Source organism: Arachis ipaensis, chromosome B06 (genome assembly GCF_000816755.2).
Source record: "Arachis ipaensis cultivar K30076 chromosome B06, Araip1.1, whole genome shotgun sequence".
NCBI lineage: Eukaryota > Viridiplantae > Streptophyta > Magnoliopsida > Fabales > Fabaceae > Arachis > Arachis ipaensis.
The window spans coordinates 76512012-76528328 of record NC_029790.2 but is presented as its reverse complement, the minus strand read 5'-3'; positions in this window follow the sequence as shown (position 1 = coordinate 76528328).

Sequence of the window (16317 nt, the reverse complement as noted above, 5' to 3'; positions counted from 1 at the left end):
CTAGTTCAGTATGATGATTCTTGAACACAGCTATTTTATGAGTTTTGGCCGTGGCCCTAAGCACTTTGTTTTCCAGTATTACCACCGGATACATAAATGCCACAGACACAAAACTGGGTGAACCTTTTCAGATTGTGACTCAGCTTTGCTAAAGTTTCCAATTAGAGGTGTCCAGAGTTCTTAAGCACACTCTTCTTTTTGCTTTGGACCTTGACTTTAACCGCTCAGTCTCAAGTTTTCACTTGACACCTACACGCCACAAGCACATGGTTAGGGACAGCTTGGTTTAGCCGCTTAGACCAGGATTTAGGTCCTCCTATCCACTGATGCTCAAAGCCTTGGGATCCTTTTTATTTGCCCTTGCCTTTTGGTTTTAAGGGTTATTGGCTATTTGCTCTTGCCTCTTGGTTTTAAGAGCTTTTGGCTTTTTCTGCTTGCTTTTTCTTTTTCTTTCTATTTTTTTTTCGCCTATGGATCCTGTCTCTTCTGAGGCAATGTCAGTTGATCCAGATCACTTAGTTCATTGATGAACAAGGGAGGTTCAACTTCCCAAGCATCAATGCCAAACAATTTGGCATTCAGCTTCACGATTGCACCAAGAAACTTGGCAGTTTGCTCTTCAGTGACATCCTCATTCTCTTCAGAAGAGAAATACTCATCAGAGCTCATGAAGGGCATAAGGAGGTTCAATGGGATCTCTATAGTCTCTAGATGAGCCTCAGAGTCCTTTGATTCCCTAGAGGGAAGCTCCTTATTGATCACTGGACGTCCCAGGTTATTTTCGGCTGCCATCTCCTCTGCCTGTTTGAAAATTTCTGAAAGGTTATCTCTGGATTGTTGTATTTTAGCTTCTCTTAGTTTTCTCTTCAGAGTCCTTTCAGGTTCTGGATCTGCTTCCACAAGAATGTTCTTATCCTTGCTCCTGCTCATATGACAAGGAAGAATGGCCAGGAAAATGATAATAATAATAGAGATCCTCTATATCACAGTATAGGGATCCCTTTGTGAGTGGAAGAGAGGGAGATAAATGATGTGATGTAAAGGAAGAAACACAACTGTGAGGGTTGGAATGTGAGATGAGATGTTAGGATATGAATGAATAAATAGAATGAGATGGGAGAGAAGGAGGGAATTTTCGAAATTTATTTTTGAAAAGGAGTTAGTGATTTTTGAAAATAGTTTTTGAAAAAGTTTAGTATTTTTTCGAATTTTTTTGAAATCAAAAATAGAAAATAAAAATAATTAGTTAATTAAAAAGAAATTTTAGAAAAAGAGGGAGATATTTTCGAAAATTAGAGAGAGAGAGTTAGTTAGGTAGTTTTGAAAAAGTTAAGAAACAAACAAAAAGTTAGTTAGTTAGTTGAAACAAATTTTGAAAAGATAAGAAGTTAGGAAGTTAGAAAAGATATTTTGAAAAGATATTTTTGAAAAAGATAAGATAAGAAGATATTTTTGAAAAAGATAAGATAAGAAGATATTTTTGAAAAAGATAAGATAAGAAGATATTTTTGAAAAGATATGATAGAAATTAGTTTTGAAAAGGATTTAATTTTTAAAATCTCAATTAATGACTTAATTCACAAGAAATCACAAGATATGATTCTAGAACTTAAAGTTTGAATCTTTCTTAACAAACAAGTAACAAACTTCAAATTTTTTTTGAATCAAAACATTAATTGATTATATTATTTTCGAAAATTTGGTATAAAAATAAGAAAAAGATTTTTGAAAAAGATTTTTGAAATTTTCGAAAATAACTAATAATTTTGAAAAAGATTTGATTTTTGAAAAAGATTTTGAAAAAGATAAGATTTTCAAATTGAAAATTTGATTTGACTCATGAGAAACAACTTGATTTTAAAAATTTTTAAAAAAGTCAATCCAAATTTTCGAATTTGATGAGGGAAAAGGGAAAGATATTTTTTTGATTTTTGACATTTTTATGAAAAACATGAAAAATATGCAATGCATGAAATTTTTAGATCAAAACAATGAATGCATGTATGAATGATATGAATGTCAAGATGAACACCAAGAACACTATGAATGTCATGATGAACATCAAGACACAATTTTGAAAAATTTTTAATGCAAAGAAAACATGCAAGGCACCAAACTGAGAATTCTTTAATGCTTAGACACTAAGAATTCAAGAATGCATATGATAAACATGAAAAGACACAAAACAAAAAATCATCAAGATAAAAAAAGAAGACTTACCAAGAACAACTTGAACATCATGAAGAACACCATGAATGCATGAGAATTTCGAAAAATGCAGGATGCATATGCAAGTGACACCAAACTTATAATGTGACTCAAGACTCAAACAAGAAACAGAAAATATTTTTGATTTTTATGATTTTCTAATTTTTTTGGATTTTTATTTTATATTTTTCGAAAATTATATGAAAAAGAAAAATAAGGATTCCAAAATTTTTAATATGAATTCCAGGAATCTTGCCATGTTAGTCTAAAGCTTCAGTCCAGGAATTAGACATGGCTCATTAGCCAGCCAAGCTTTCAATGAAAGCTCCAGTCCAAAACACTAGACATGGCCAATGGCCAGCCAAGCTTCAGCAGGTAGATCAGGAATAGTAGCAGGTGGATTAGCTCCAACTAGCTTGCTCTTGATAACAAATTGCAAGCCTCAGTCCAAAAGAATTTAGACATGGCTTTACAGCCAGCCAGGCTGCAACATATAATTACATGGGCTGGAGTGATTAGTTGAATACCAATCCCAAAGTAGTTTGGGTATGGCTTTACAGCCAGATATGATTCAACATATTTCATGAAACACTAGAATTCATTCTTAAAAATTTTGAAGCCATAGAATAATTTATGTTTGAAAACATTTTTAATTTTTTCGAAAACAGATGAGAAAATTTTAGAAATTTTTTTGAAAAATTTTTGAAAATAAAATAAAAAGAAAATTACCTAATCTGAGCAACAAGATGAACCGTCAGTTGTCCATACTCAAACAATCCCCGGCAACGGCGCCAAAAACTTGGTGCACGAAATTGTGATCTCCAGGCTCAAACAAATCCTGGTAATGGCTCCAAAGCTTGGTGCTCTGATCTTAATTCATAATTGTCACAACTTCGATACAACTAACCAGCAAGTGCACTGGGTCGTCCAAGTAATACCTTACGTGAGTAAGGGTCGAATCCCACGGAGATTGTTGGTATGAAGCAAGCTATGGTCACCTTGTAAATCTCAGTCAGGCGGATATAAAGTGATAATGGAGTTTTTGAATATTATATAATAAAAGAGGGATAGAGATACTTATGTAATTCATTGGTAGGAATTTCAGATAAGCGAATGGAGGTGCTTTCGTTCCTCTGGACCTCTGCTTTCCTTCTATCTTCATCCAATCAGTCTTACTCCTTTCCATGGCTGGCTTTATGCAAGGACATCACCGTTGTCAGTGGCTACATCCCCTCCTCTCAGTGAATAATATGCTCACGCACCCTGTCACGGCACGGCTATTCATCTGAGATGCATAGCTGAGCTTAAGTGTTGCACGTGCAGAGGCCATTTGTGGAGTTGAACGCCAGTTTCTGTGCCAGTTTGGGCATTCAACTCTGGTTTTGGATCCTTTTCTGGCGCTGGACGCCAGATTCGGGCAGAAGGCTGGCGTTGAACGCCAGTTTACGTCGTTAATTCTTGGCCAAAGTATAGACTATTATATATTGCGGGAAAGCCCTGAATGTCTACTTTCCAACGCAATTGGAAGCGTGCCATTTCGAGTTCTGTAGCTCCAGAAAATCCACTTTGAGTGCAGGGAGGTCAGAATCCAACAGCATCAACAGTCCTTTTTCAACCTCTGAATCTGATTTCTGCTCAAGTCCCTCAATTTCAGCCAGAAAATACCTGAAATCACAGAAAAACACACAAACTCATAGTAAAGTCCAGAAATGTGAATTTAACATAAAAACTAATAAAAACATCGCTAAAAGTAACTAGATCCTACTAAAAACATACTAAAAACAATGCCAAAAAGCGTATAAATTATCCGCTCATCATGAACCTTATCTCTTTAAGAGATGTGCAGACGGAATAATTCATAGGTGTGTACCTAGAGAAGAAGCACAGAGGATCCTGTGGCATTGCCACGGATCTCAATATGGAGGCCATTTCAGTAAATACCCGTAGAAAGGATTGGGCACGGAGCTTGGATGATGCTCTGTGGGCTTATAGAACAGCATTCAAGACCCCTATAGGGACCTATCCATACCAACTCGTGTATGGTAAGGCATGTCACCTGCCCGTGGAACTGGAATATAAGGCCTACTGGGCAACCAGATTCCTAAACTTTGATGCCAAATTAACAAGAGAAAAACGATTGCTCCAGCTAAATGAGCTAGAGGAATTCAGATTCACAGCTTTCGAAAATGCCAAGCTTTATAAAGAGAAATAAAAAAAGTGGCATGACAGAAAGCTGTCATCTAAAATCTTTGAACCAGGACAGAAAGTTCTGTTGTTTAACTCTAGACTCAGGCTATTTCCCGGGAAACTGAAATCCCGGTGGAGAGGACCATACGTGATTACAAGTGTATCACCATATGGTTATGTGGAGCTTCAAGATATTGATTCTGATAAGAAGTTCATTGTCAATGGACAGAGAATCAAGCACTATCTTGAAGGCAACATTGAGCAAGAGTGCTCAAGGCTGAAGCTAGATTAAAAGCTCAGCAAGGTCCAGCTAAAGACAATAAAGAAGCGCTTGCTGGGAGGCAACCCAGCCATGGGGCAACAATCCTCTAATCATTTTGCCCTATTTTTATTTTTATTTGTTTATATACAGTTCACTGAAACTAAGGTGAGGAATCATTTGTATAAATCCACAGAGTTACAAAAGGACTCGGCACACAAAACAGAGAAAAAGAGCTCACTGGCAAGAAAACGCCAGTAAAAGTGTATTTTGGGCGTTCAACGCCCAAAAAGAAGCATCCACTGGGCATTGAACGCCAGTAATGGCAGCAGCTAGGCGTTGAACGCCCAGGAGAGCAGCATTTGGGCATTGAACGCCCAAAACAGGCAGTGTTTGGACGTTCAAACGCCAGGATGGTGGGAAGGAGCTCTCCTTCTACCCATCTCCTTCTTTTTCTTTTGCTTGAGGACAAGCAAAGCTCTAAGTTTGGTGTGCTTATCCGTGATCACTAAGATCATGGCCCCTAAAGGAAAACAACCCACTCCAAGAGGAGCAAACAGAGAAAAAGAGCTCACTGGCAAGAAAACGCCAGTAATGGTAGCAATATGGGCGTTCAACGCCAGAAATGGGCACCCACTGGGCGTTGAACGCCAGTAATGGCAGCAGCTGGGCGTTGAACGCCCAGGAGAGCAGCATTTGGGCGTTGAACGGCCAAAACAGGCAGTGTTTGGGCGTTCAAACGCTAGGATGGCAGGGAGGAGACAAAACTCATTTTTCTTCAAATTTTTTCATTCTAAATCTTGATTTTCATACTTCAATTCATGATTTCTTGCATAAACATGTTAAGAACCCTAATTTCTAAAAATCCTACTTTAAAAATATCAAATATATCTTAATCCATAAGCACCAACCCTCTTTTGCAAATTCAATCCAACTCTTTTCAAAACTTTTTTTTACAAATCTATCTTTTCAACTCATCAATATCTTTTTCAAAACCTCCACTTTATCTTTTTCAAAATCTAAATCTATCTTGTTCAAAAATCTTTCATATCCTCTCAATTTTAAACTATATCTTCTCTTATCATATCTTCTATCTTATCTTTTCCAAATAAATCTTTTTATCATATCTTTATCTCTTTTTTTTCGAAAAAAAACCCACTCCCCCTATAAATTTGAGTTCGGCCTCCCTCTCCTCCCATCAACAATTGCACCTAGCTCTCCTTCTATCCCTCTCCTTTCTTTTCTTTTGCTTGAGGACAAGCAAACCTCTAAGTTTGGTGTGTTTATCCGCGATCACTAAGATCATGGCTCCCAAAGGAAACCAACCCACTCCAAGAGGCAAGAAAGAGAGCGTTCCAAAACCACTTTGGAATCAAGGGAAGTTCTTATCTAAAGACCATTCAGACCATTATAACAAAATAATGGGTCTGAGATCAGTGATCCCGGAAGTTAGATTCGATCTGAAAGAAGATGAATATCCGGAGATCCAGGAGCAAATTCGAATCAGGAACTGGGAAGTCCTAGCTAATCCTGAAACGAAAGTGGGAAGGAATATGGTCCAGGAGTTCTATGCTAATATGTGGCAGACTGACAAGAAAAAACTATCTGGAACTGCTTTCTATGAATATCGGACCATGGTCAGAGGAAAGATTATTCATACCATCCCTGATAAGATCAAAGAGATCTTAAAGCTACCTCAGCTGAAAGATGATCCAGACTCCTTCAACAGGAGAATGATGAGAACAGACAAGGGCCTGGATAAGATTCTAGAGGACATATGTATCCCTGGAGCCAGGTGGACCACCAACACAAAGGGTGTCCCAAATCAACTCAAGAGAGAGGATCTCAAACCAGTCGCCAGAGGATGGCTAGACTTCATTGGGCATTCTCTGTTGCCTACTAGCAACCGTTCTGAAGTCACAGTTAAAAGAGCAGTGATGATCCATTGCATCATGATGGGAAAGGAAGTGGAGGTTCATCAGCTGATCTCAGCTGAATTCTACAAAATTGCTAACAAAAATTCTAAAGAGGCAAGGTTGGCTTATCCAAGCGTGATTTCTCTGCTCTGCAAGGACGCCGGAGTAAGAATGGGAATAACTGAGTATATCTCAGTTAAGAAACCAATCACCAAAGCATCAATGGAAAAATAACAAGCGCAGGAGGATCCCACCAAGAAGAAAACACAGGAATTTCTCCCAGAAATCCCTCAATCTGAATACTGGGAGTATCTTGAGACGTCTGTCACCAAGATACGGGAAGCTATGGAGCAAATAATAAAAGAACAGAAGGAACACAGTCAAATGCTGACCTATATGTTTAAAGAACAAGAGGAGCAAGGGCGTGACTTAAGGGAATTGAAGCGCTAGAAGTTTTCTCTTGAAGAATCAAGCACCCCACGGATCAGAGGAACACCCATTTCCCAAAACAAAGGTTGTTAAATTGTGTCAAGTGAAAACTTGAGACTGAGCGGTTAAAGTCAAGGTCCAAAGCAGAAAGAAGAGTGTGCTTAAGAACTCTGGACACCTCTAATTGGGGACTTTAGCAAAGCTGAGTCACAATCTAAAGGGTTCACCCAATTATGTGTCTCGGGCATTTATGTATCCGGTGGTAATACTGGAAAACAAAGTGCTTAAGGCCACGGTCAAGACTCATGAAATAGCTGTGTTCAAGAATCATCATACTAAAATAGGAGAATCAATAACACTATCTGAATTCTAAGTTCTTATAGATGCCAATCACTCTGAGCTTCAATGGATAAAGTGAGATGCCAAAACTGCTCGGAAGCAAAAAGCTACTAGTCCCGCTCATCTAATTAGAATCTGAGCTTCACTCAAAAAACTCTGAGATATTATTGCTTCTCAACCTATTAGTCTTCTATTTTATTTGTCTAGTTGCTTGAGGACAAGCAACAGTTTAAGTTTGGTGTTGTCATGAGCGGATATTCTATACGCTTTTTGGGGTTAATTTCATATATTTTTTAGTATGTTTTAGTTAGTTTTTAGTTTATTTTCATTAGTTTTTAGGAAAAATTCATATTTCTGGACTTTACTATGAGTTTTGTGTTTTTATGTAATTTCAGGTATTTTTCTGGCTGAAATTGAGGGAGCGGAGCAAAAATCTGATTCAGGCTGAAAAAGGACTGCTGATGTTGTTGGATTCTGACCTCCCTGCACTCAAAGTGGATTTTCTGGAGCTACCGAACTCTAAATGGCGCGCTTCCAATTGAATTGGAAAGTAGACATCCAGTATAATAGTCCATACTTTGCTCAAGGATAGACGACGTAAACTGGCGTTCAACGCCAGTTCTCTGACCAATTCTGGCGTCCAGCGCCAGAAAAGGATTAAAAGTTAGAGTTCAACGCCAGAAATGTATCCAAACCTGGCGTTGAACGCAACAATCTCCGTGGGATTCGACCCTTACTCATGTAAGGTATTACTTGGACGACCCAGTGCACTTGCTGGTTAGTGGTACGAGTTGTGAAAAGTGTGATTCACAATTTGTGCACCAGCCATATTTTAAAAACGACGCGGACGCGTGGGGCACGAGTTCGCGTGATAGGGCTTGTGCTTCTAGCATGGTTCCAGCCCCACTCCATCATAACTTATTGCCATACACCCATTTACGTCAATTTCAGAGGGACACGCATTCGCGTGGGTGACGCGGACGCGTGGGGAGGCTATTTTGCAAACGACGCGAACGCGTCAGCGACACGGTCGCGTGATCATATTTCTGCCTAAGGCATACCTCCAGCGACGCTTTCGCGTAACTTTCTGTTCAATTCTCTCTTCCTCAGAACGTACCTATGACACGGACGCGTCAGCGACGCTTACGCGTCGCGTGCGTGTTTTTTTTATACAATATGCAGATGCAAATGTAGAATGCAGATGACTATGCAAAAATTATGAATGAACACAAGTGAAAATAAAATAAAATAAAACTAAGAACAAAAAGGAAAGAATATACCATGGTGGGTTGTCTCCCACCTAGTACTTTTAGTTAAAGTTTTTAAGTTGGACATTTGGGGAGTCCTATGTTATGGTGGCTTGTGCTTGAACTCATCTAGGAATCTCCACCAATGTTTGTGATTCCAATGGCCTTCGGGGTCCCAAACTAGTTGCATAAAGCCTTCAAGCAAGTTAAAGCAAGTGACAAGGCCCCATGAGTGTTGATTGCTGGAATGAATTCCGGGGTCCCAAACCTTGCTTTTGCATCCGTCTTCTTGTTGACCATCTTTGTTCCAACCGGGTGGTAAGCAATCCGAATTCCCACTAAAGTGGCCAACCAACTTCCTAGACCCATTCAGTTGAGCTTTACACCAACCTTTGCATTTAAACTTTGAGCTTTCCACCATATTGAATCTTGCATGATGACTCCTACTACTAACCATCTCTCTCTTACTCTTAAAGCCACAAAGAGCTCTGGTGCACGAAATTGTGATCTCAACGGCGCCAAAAACTTGGTACACACGTTCATAATCTCAATTCTTTTTCACAATTCTGCACAACTAACCAGCAAGTGCACTGGGTCGTCCAAGTAATAAACCTTACGCGAGTAAGGGTCGATCCCACGGAGATTGTCGGCTTGAAGCAGGCTATGGTCATCTTGTATATCTCAGTCAGGAAGATTCAAATGATAATTAAAATATAAATAGAACATAAAATAAGATAGAGATACTTATGTAATTCATTGGTGAGAATTTCAGATAAGCGTATGGAGATGCTTTGCTCCTTCTGAATCTCTGCTTTCCTACTGCCTTCATTCAATCATTCATACTCCTTTCTATGGCAAGCTGTATGTTGGGAGATCACCGTTGTCAATGGCTACCATCCGTCCTCTTAGTGAAAATGGTCCAAGTGCGCTCTCACCGCACGGCTAATCATCTGTCGGTTCTCGATCATATTGGAATAGGATCCATTGATCCTTTTGCGTCTGTCACTACGCCCAACACTCGCGAGTTTGAAGCTCGTCACAGTCATCCCATCCCAGATCCTACTCGAAATACCACGGACAAGGTTTAGACTTTTTGGATCTCAAGAATGCTACCAATATATTCTAGCTTATACCACGAAGACTCCGATCTTTCGGAATGGAGGCTAAGAGATACACACTCAAGCTATTGCAGATAGAACGGAAGTGGTTGTCAGGCACGCGTTCATAGGTGAGAATGATGATGAGTGTCACGGATCATCACATTCATCAGGTTGAAGTGCGAGTGAATATCTTAGAATAAGAATAAGCTTGAATTGAATAGAAAAACAATAGTACTTTGCATTAATTCATGAGGAATAGCAGAGCTTAATCTATGGGGTGTAGAAACTCCACCGTTGAAAATACATAAGTGATAATGGTGTTCATTGGATTCGGCCCCATAGGGGGAACCAGAATAACCAAGACTAAAATACAATAGTAAAAGGTCCTATTTATATTGAACTAGTAACCTAGGGTTTACAGAAATAAGTAAATGATGCAGAAATTGCAGAAATCCACTTCCGGGACCCACTTGGTGTGTGCTTGGGCTGAGCATTGAAGCTTTCACGTGTAGAGACTCTTCTTGGTGTTAAACGCCAGGTTGCAGCCTGTTTGTGGCGTTTAACTCTAGTTTGTAACCTATTTCTGGCGTTTAACTTCAGAATAGGGCAGGAAATTGGCGTTTAAACGCCAGTTTGCATTGTCAAGACTCTAGCAAAGTATGAACTATTATATATTTCTGGAAAGCCCTGGATGTCTACTTTCCAAAGCAATTGAGAGCTTGGCAATCGAGTTTTTTTAGCTCTAGAAAATCCATTTCGAGTGCAGGGAGGTCAGAATCCAACAACATCTGCAGTCCTTTTTCAGCCTCTTATTCAGATTTTTGCTCAGGCCCCTCAATTTCAGCCAGAAAATACCTGAAATCATAGAAAAACACACAAACTCATAGTAAAGTCCAGAAATGTTAATTTTGCTTAAAAACTAATAAAAATATAATAAAAACTAACTAAATCATACTAAAAACTACCTAAAAATAATGCCAAAAAGCGTATAAATTATCCGCTCATCAAGCTCTAAGTTGACCATCTGTCTCAAGTAAACCATATTCAAGTGGAATGAGAAAGCTAAGGGATATGAATTTTACCCACTTGAATGTTGTATTGGATGGTAATGGCTTTGGGGGAGAGGTCTCCAATAGCTTTGGCAAGGTGATTTCCAACTCCATTCCCTTGAGCTCTTCCTTGACAACTTCCACCTCCTTGCAAGCTTCTTCAATTTTAACCTCTTCCTCTTGGTAGCTATCTTCCAATTTGATCTCTTATTCATTGTTCACCAAGGGTATGGGAGGTTGTGCTTCTTCTTCTTCAATCTCCATGTCAAGTCCAATGGAAACGGATTCAAATGTAGATAAAAATTCATCAATGATTGAATCCATCTTTTGATCATCCCCTTCAAAGTCTTCAACCATGATATGCCTTGGAGGTTGTACACCCTCCTCAATATCAAATTCAAACTCCTTAGAAGGGGGCTCTGTAACTTGACTTTCCCATGGAGGTTCAGCATCTCCTAAGTCTTCAACCACTTCTTCCTCTTCAATAATTACGGCTTCCTCCACTTGTTCCAATACAAAGTCATGCTCTGTACTGTCCACTGGAGTTTCTAGTGTCTCTTTCATGCTATGTTCTTCATTAGATTGTCCACATGAAGCCATGGGGTTTCTTGAGTGTCCGAATGTCGGAAAGGTAATCGATTTATCGCTTGATTCAATTGGTGAAGGGTTTCATGAAATTTATTCACTGCTTCCTTGAGACGCTCCCTTGATTCTTGGGGTGATGGATATGGATATGGTACATAGAGAAGTGGTGGTTCTTGGGAGTAATTGGGTTGGAATTGGGGTGGATAAGAGTTGGGGTCATATGGAGGTGAATGGTGGTAGTTGGCTTGTGAGTGTAGTGGTTCAAAGCTATGTTGAGGAGGTGGTTCATTGGCATATGATTGAGCTTGTTGGTAACTACAAGGGGTCCACCATATCTATCATCTTGGTACGCACCTCGGAATGGCTCTTGACCACAGTAAACTGGTGGGGGTTGGTTCTCACGAGAAGGTCCACCATAACTATTGTCTTGGCATGCATTGTGGAATGGTCGTGGTCCATGGTATCTTGGAAGGTGTTGTTGCCGAAAGGGTTGATCAGATCCTCGGGGCTCCTTCCATCTATGATTGGTTTGACCTTGATGCATGTTCCTGTTATAGCTTCCATTCCTTTCAACAATATTTGAACCAAACTCAAAGCGACTAGGGTGAAAGTTCGTAGTAACTAATAGAAAATTAAAAACAAAAATAAAAGCAAATAAACAAACGAAATAAAATATTTACAATAACCAATAATAAGGCACATGTTTGCAATTCCCCGGCAACGGCGCCATTTTAAACGATCATATTTTCTATCGGTAAAGAAATTCACAAATATAATCGCGTTGTAAGTATAGTTTCTAAACCAACAGAGAATCCTTTCGTACAAAAGTTTTGGTTGTCACAAGTAACAAAACCCAATAAAATTTATAACCAAAGTATTTAAATCTCGGGTCGTCTTCTCAAGGAATTTCAGGGAGGTATGATTTATTATTGGTTATGGAAAAAGGTGTATTTTTGGGTTTTTTGAAATAAGGAACAAGTAATTTAATTGGTGGTGCACGAAATTGTGATCCTTAACAACGGCGCCAAAAACTTGGTGCTCGAAACGTAATTCACACACTTTGTCACAACTTGGCACAACTAACCAGCAAGTGCACTAGGTCGTCCAAGTAATAAACCTTACGTGAGTAAGGGTCGATCCCACGGAGATTGTCGGCTTGAAGCAAGCTATGGTCACTTTGTAAATCTCAGTCAAGCGGATTCAAATGGTTATGGTGAATTGATAATAAATATAAATAAAATATAAACTAGGATAGACATACTTATGTAATTCATTGGTGAGAATTTCAGATAAGCGTATAGAGATGCTTTTGTTCCTCCTGAACCTCTGCTCTACTCGGAATACCACAGACAAGGTTTAGACTTTCTGGATCTCAGGAATGGCCATCCATGGGTTCTAACTTATACCACGAAGATTCTAATATCTCGGACTCGGTCCTCTGTATTAGATATCAAAGAGATATTCATTCTAGCTTGTTTGCCTGTAGAACGGAAGTGTTTGTCAGGCACGCGTTCGTAAGTGAGAATGATGATGAGCATCACATAATCATGACATTCATCATGTTCTTGGGTACGAATGAACATCTTAGAATAGGAATAAGCTTGAATTGAATAGAAAAACAATAGTACTTTGCATTAATAATCAAGGAACAGCAGAGCTCCACACCTTAATCTATGGTGTGTAGAAACTCTACCGTTGAAAATACATAAGTGATAATGGAGTTCATTGGTCTCGACCCCAGAGGGGAACCGGAGTAACCAAGACTTCGAATACAATAATAAAAAGTCCTATTTATACTAAACTACTTACTAGGGTTTACAAAAATGAGTAAATGATGCAGAAATCCACTTCTGGGGTCCACTTGGTATGTGCTTGGGCTGAGCATTGAGCTTTACACGTGTAGAGGCTTCTCTTGGAGTTGAACGCCAGTTTGTAACCTATTTTTGGCGTTTAACTCCACTTTGCAACCTGTTTCTGGCGTTTAACTCCAGAATGCAGCATGGAACTGGCGTTGAACGCCGGTTTGCGTCGTCTAAACCCGGGCAAAGTATGGACTATTATATATTTCTGGAAAGCCCTAGATGTCTAATTTCCAACACAGTTGAGAGCACGCCATTTGGAGTTCTGTAGCTCCAGAAAAGCCACTTTGAGTGCAGGGAGGTCAGAATCCAACAGCATCTGCAGTCCTTCTTCAACCTCTGAATCTGATTTTTGCTCAAGTCCCTCAATTTCAGCCAGAAAATACCTGAAATCATAGAAAAACACACAAACTCATAGTAAAGTCCAGCAATGTGATTTTTATTTAAAAACAATAAAAATATACTAAAAACTAACTAAATCATACTGGAAACCATGTAAAAACAATGCCAAAAAGCGTATAAATTATCCGCTCATCACAACACCAAACTTAAATTGTTGCTTGTCCCCAAGCAACTGAAAATCAAATAGGATAAAAAGAAGAGAATATACTATGAATTCCAAAATATCAATGAAACTTAGCTCCAATCAGATGAGCGGGACTTGTAGCTTTTTGCCTCTTGAATAGTTTTGGCATCTCACTTTATCCTTTGAAGTTCAGAATGATTGGCATCTATAGGAACTTAGAATCTAGATAGTGTTATTGATTTTCCTAGTTCAGTATGTTGATTCTTGAACACAGCTACTTTATGAGTCTTGGCCGTGGCCCTAAGCACTTTATTTTCCAGTATTACCACCGGATACATAAATGCCACAGAAACATAACTGGGTGAACCTTTTCAGATTGTGACTCAGCTTTGCAAAATTCCCCAATTAGAGGTGTCCAGGGTTCTTAAGCACACTCTTCTTTTTTTTTTTTTTTTTGCTTTGGACCTTGACTTTAACTGCTCAGTCTCAAGTTTTCACTTGACACCTTCACGCCACAAGCACATGGTTAGGGACAGCTTGGTTTAGCCGCTTAGGCCAGGATTTTATTCCTTTAGGCCCTCCTATCCACTGATTCTCAAAGCCTTGGATCCTTTTTATTACCATTGCCTTTTGGTTTTAAGGGCTATTGGCTTTTTCTGCTTGCTTTTTTCTTTTTCTTTTTCTCTTTTTTTCGCTATTTTTCCTTTTTTTTTCCGCAAGCTTTGTATTCACTGCTTTTTCTTGCTTCAAGAATCATTTTTATGATTTTTCAGATTATCAAATAACATGTCTCCTTTTTCATCATTCTTTCAAGAGCCAACATATTTAACATTCATAAACCACAATATCAAAAGACATATTTACTGTTCAAGCATTCATTCAGAAAATAAAAAGTATTGTCACCACATTAAAATAATTAACCTAGTTTTAAGGATGAATTCGAAACCATGTACTTCTTGTTCTTTTGTTTTTAGAACTATTTTCATTTTAAGAGAGGTGATGGATTCATAGGACATTCATAACTTTAAGGCATAGACACTTAGACACTAGTGATTATATAGTAGAGATACAAACATAAATAAAACATAAAGCTCAAAAATAAAAAAAACAATAAAATAAATAGACAAGGAGATTAAGGAATGAGTCCACCTTAGTGAGGATGGCGTCTTCCTCTTCTTGAAGAACCAATGGTGCTTTTGAGCTCCTCTATGTCTCTTCCTTGCTTTTGTTGCTCCTCCCTCATAGCTCTTTGATCTTCTCTTATTTCATGAAGGATGATGGAGTGCTCTTGATGCTCCACCCTTAGTTATCCCATGTTAGAACTTAATTCTCCTAGGGAGGTGTTGATTTGCTCCCAATAATTTTGTGGAGGAAGGTGCATCCCCTGAGGCATCTCAGGAATTTCATGGTGAGAAATTTCCTCATGCTCTTGTTGAGTTCCATGATCTCTTGTTTGTTCCATCCTTTTCTTAGTGATGGGCTTGTCCTCTTCAATGAGGATGTCTCCTTCTATGTCAATTCCAGCCGAATTGCAGAAGTGGCAAATGAGGTGAGGAAAGGCTAACCTTGCCAAAGTAGAGGACTTGTCAGCCACCTTATAGAGTTCTTGAGGTATGATCTAATGAACTTCCTCTTCCTCCCCAATCATGATACTATGGATCATGATGGCCCGATCTATAGTAAATTCAGACCGGTTGCTAGTAGGAATGATTGAGCGTTGAATAAACTCCGACCATCCTTTAGCTACAGGCTTAAGGTCTAGTCTTCTCAATTGAACCGGATTGCCTCTTGAGTCAATTTTCCATTGAGCTCCTTCTACACATATGTCCATGAGAACTTGGTCCAACCTTTGATCAAAGTTGACCCTTCTAGTCTAGGGGCGTGCGTTTTCTTCCATCATTGGTAAGTTGAACGCCAGCCTTACATTTTTCGGACTGAAATCTAAGTATTTCCCCCGAACCATGGTAAGCCAATGCTTTGGATTTGGGTTAACACTTTGATCATGGTTCCTAGTGATCTATGCATTTGCATAGAACTCTTGAACCATTAAGATCCCGACTTGTTAAATGGGGTTGGTGAGAACTTCCCACCCTCTTCTTTGGATCTCAAGTCGGATCTCCGGATACTCATTCTTTTTTAGCTTGAAAGGAACCTTAGGGATTACTTTCTTCTTGGCCACAACTTCATAGAAGTAGTCTTGATGGTCCTTTGAGATGAATCTCTCCATCTCCCATGGCTCAGAGGTGGAAGCAATTGCCTTCCCTTTCCTCCTTCTTGAGGATTCTCTGGCCTTAGGTGCCATTGATGGTTATGGAAAAATAAAAAGCAATGCTTTTTACGACACCAAACTTAAAATGTTTGCTCGTCCCCGAGCAAAAGAAGAAAAAAAGAAGGAAAAGAGGAAGAAAATAGAGGAAATGTAGGGAGAAGGTGTATTCGGCCAAGGAGAAGAAGAGAGGGTTGTGTTGTGTGAAAATGAATAAGGAATGATGGGTTTATATAGGAGTGTGGGGAGGGTTAGGGTTCGGCCATTAGGGTTGGGTTTGGGAGGGAAAATAGTTTAAATTTTGAAGGTAGGTGGGGTTTATGGGGAGGAGAGGATGGATGTGAGTA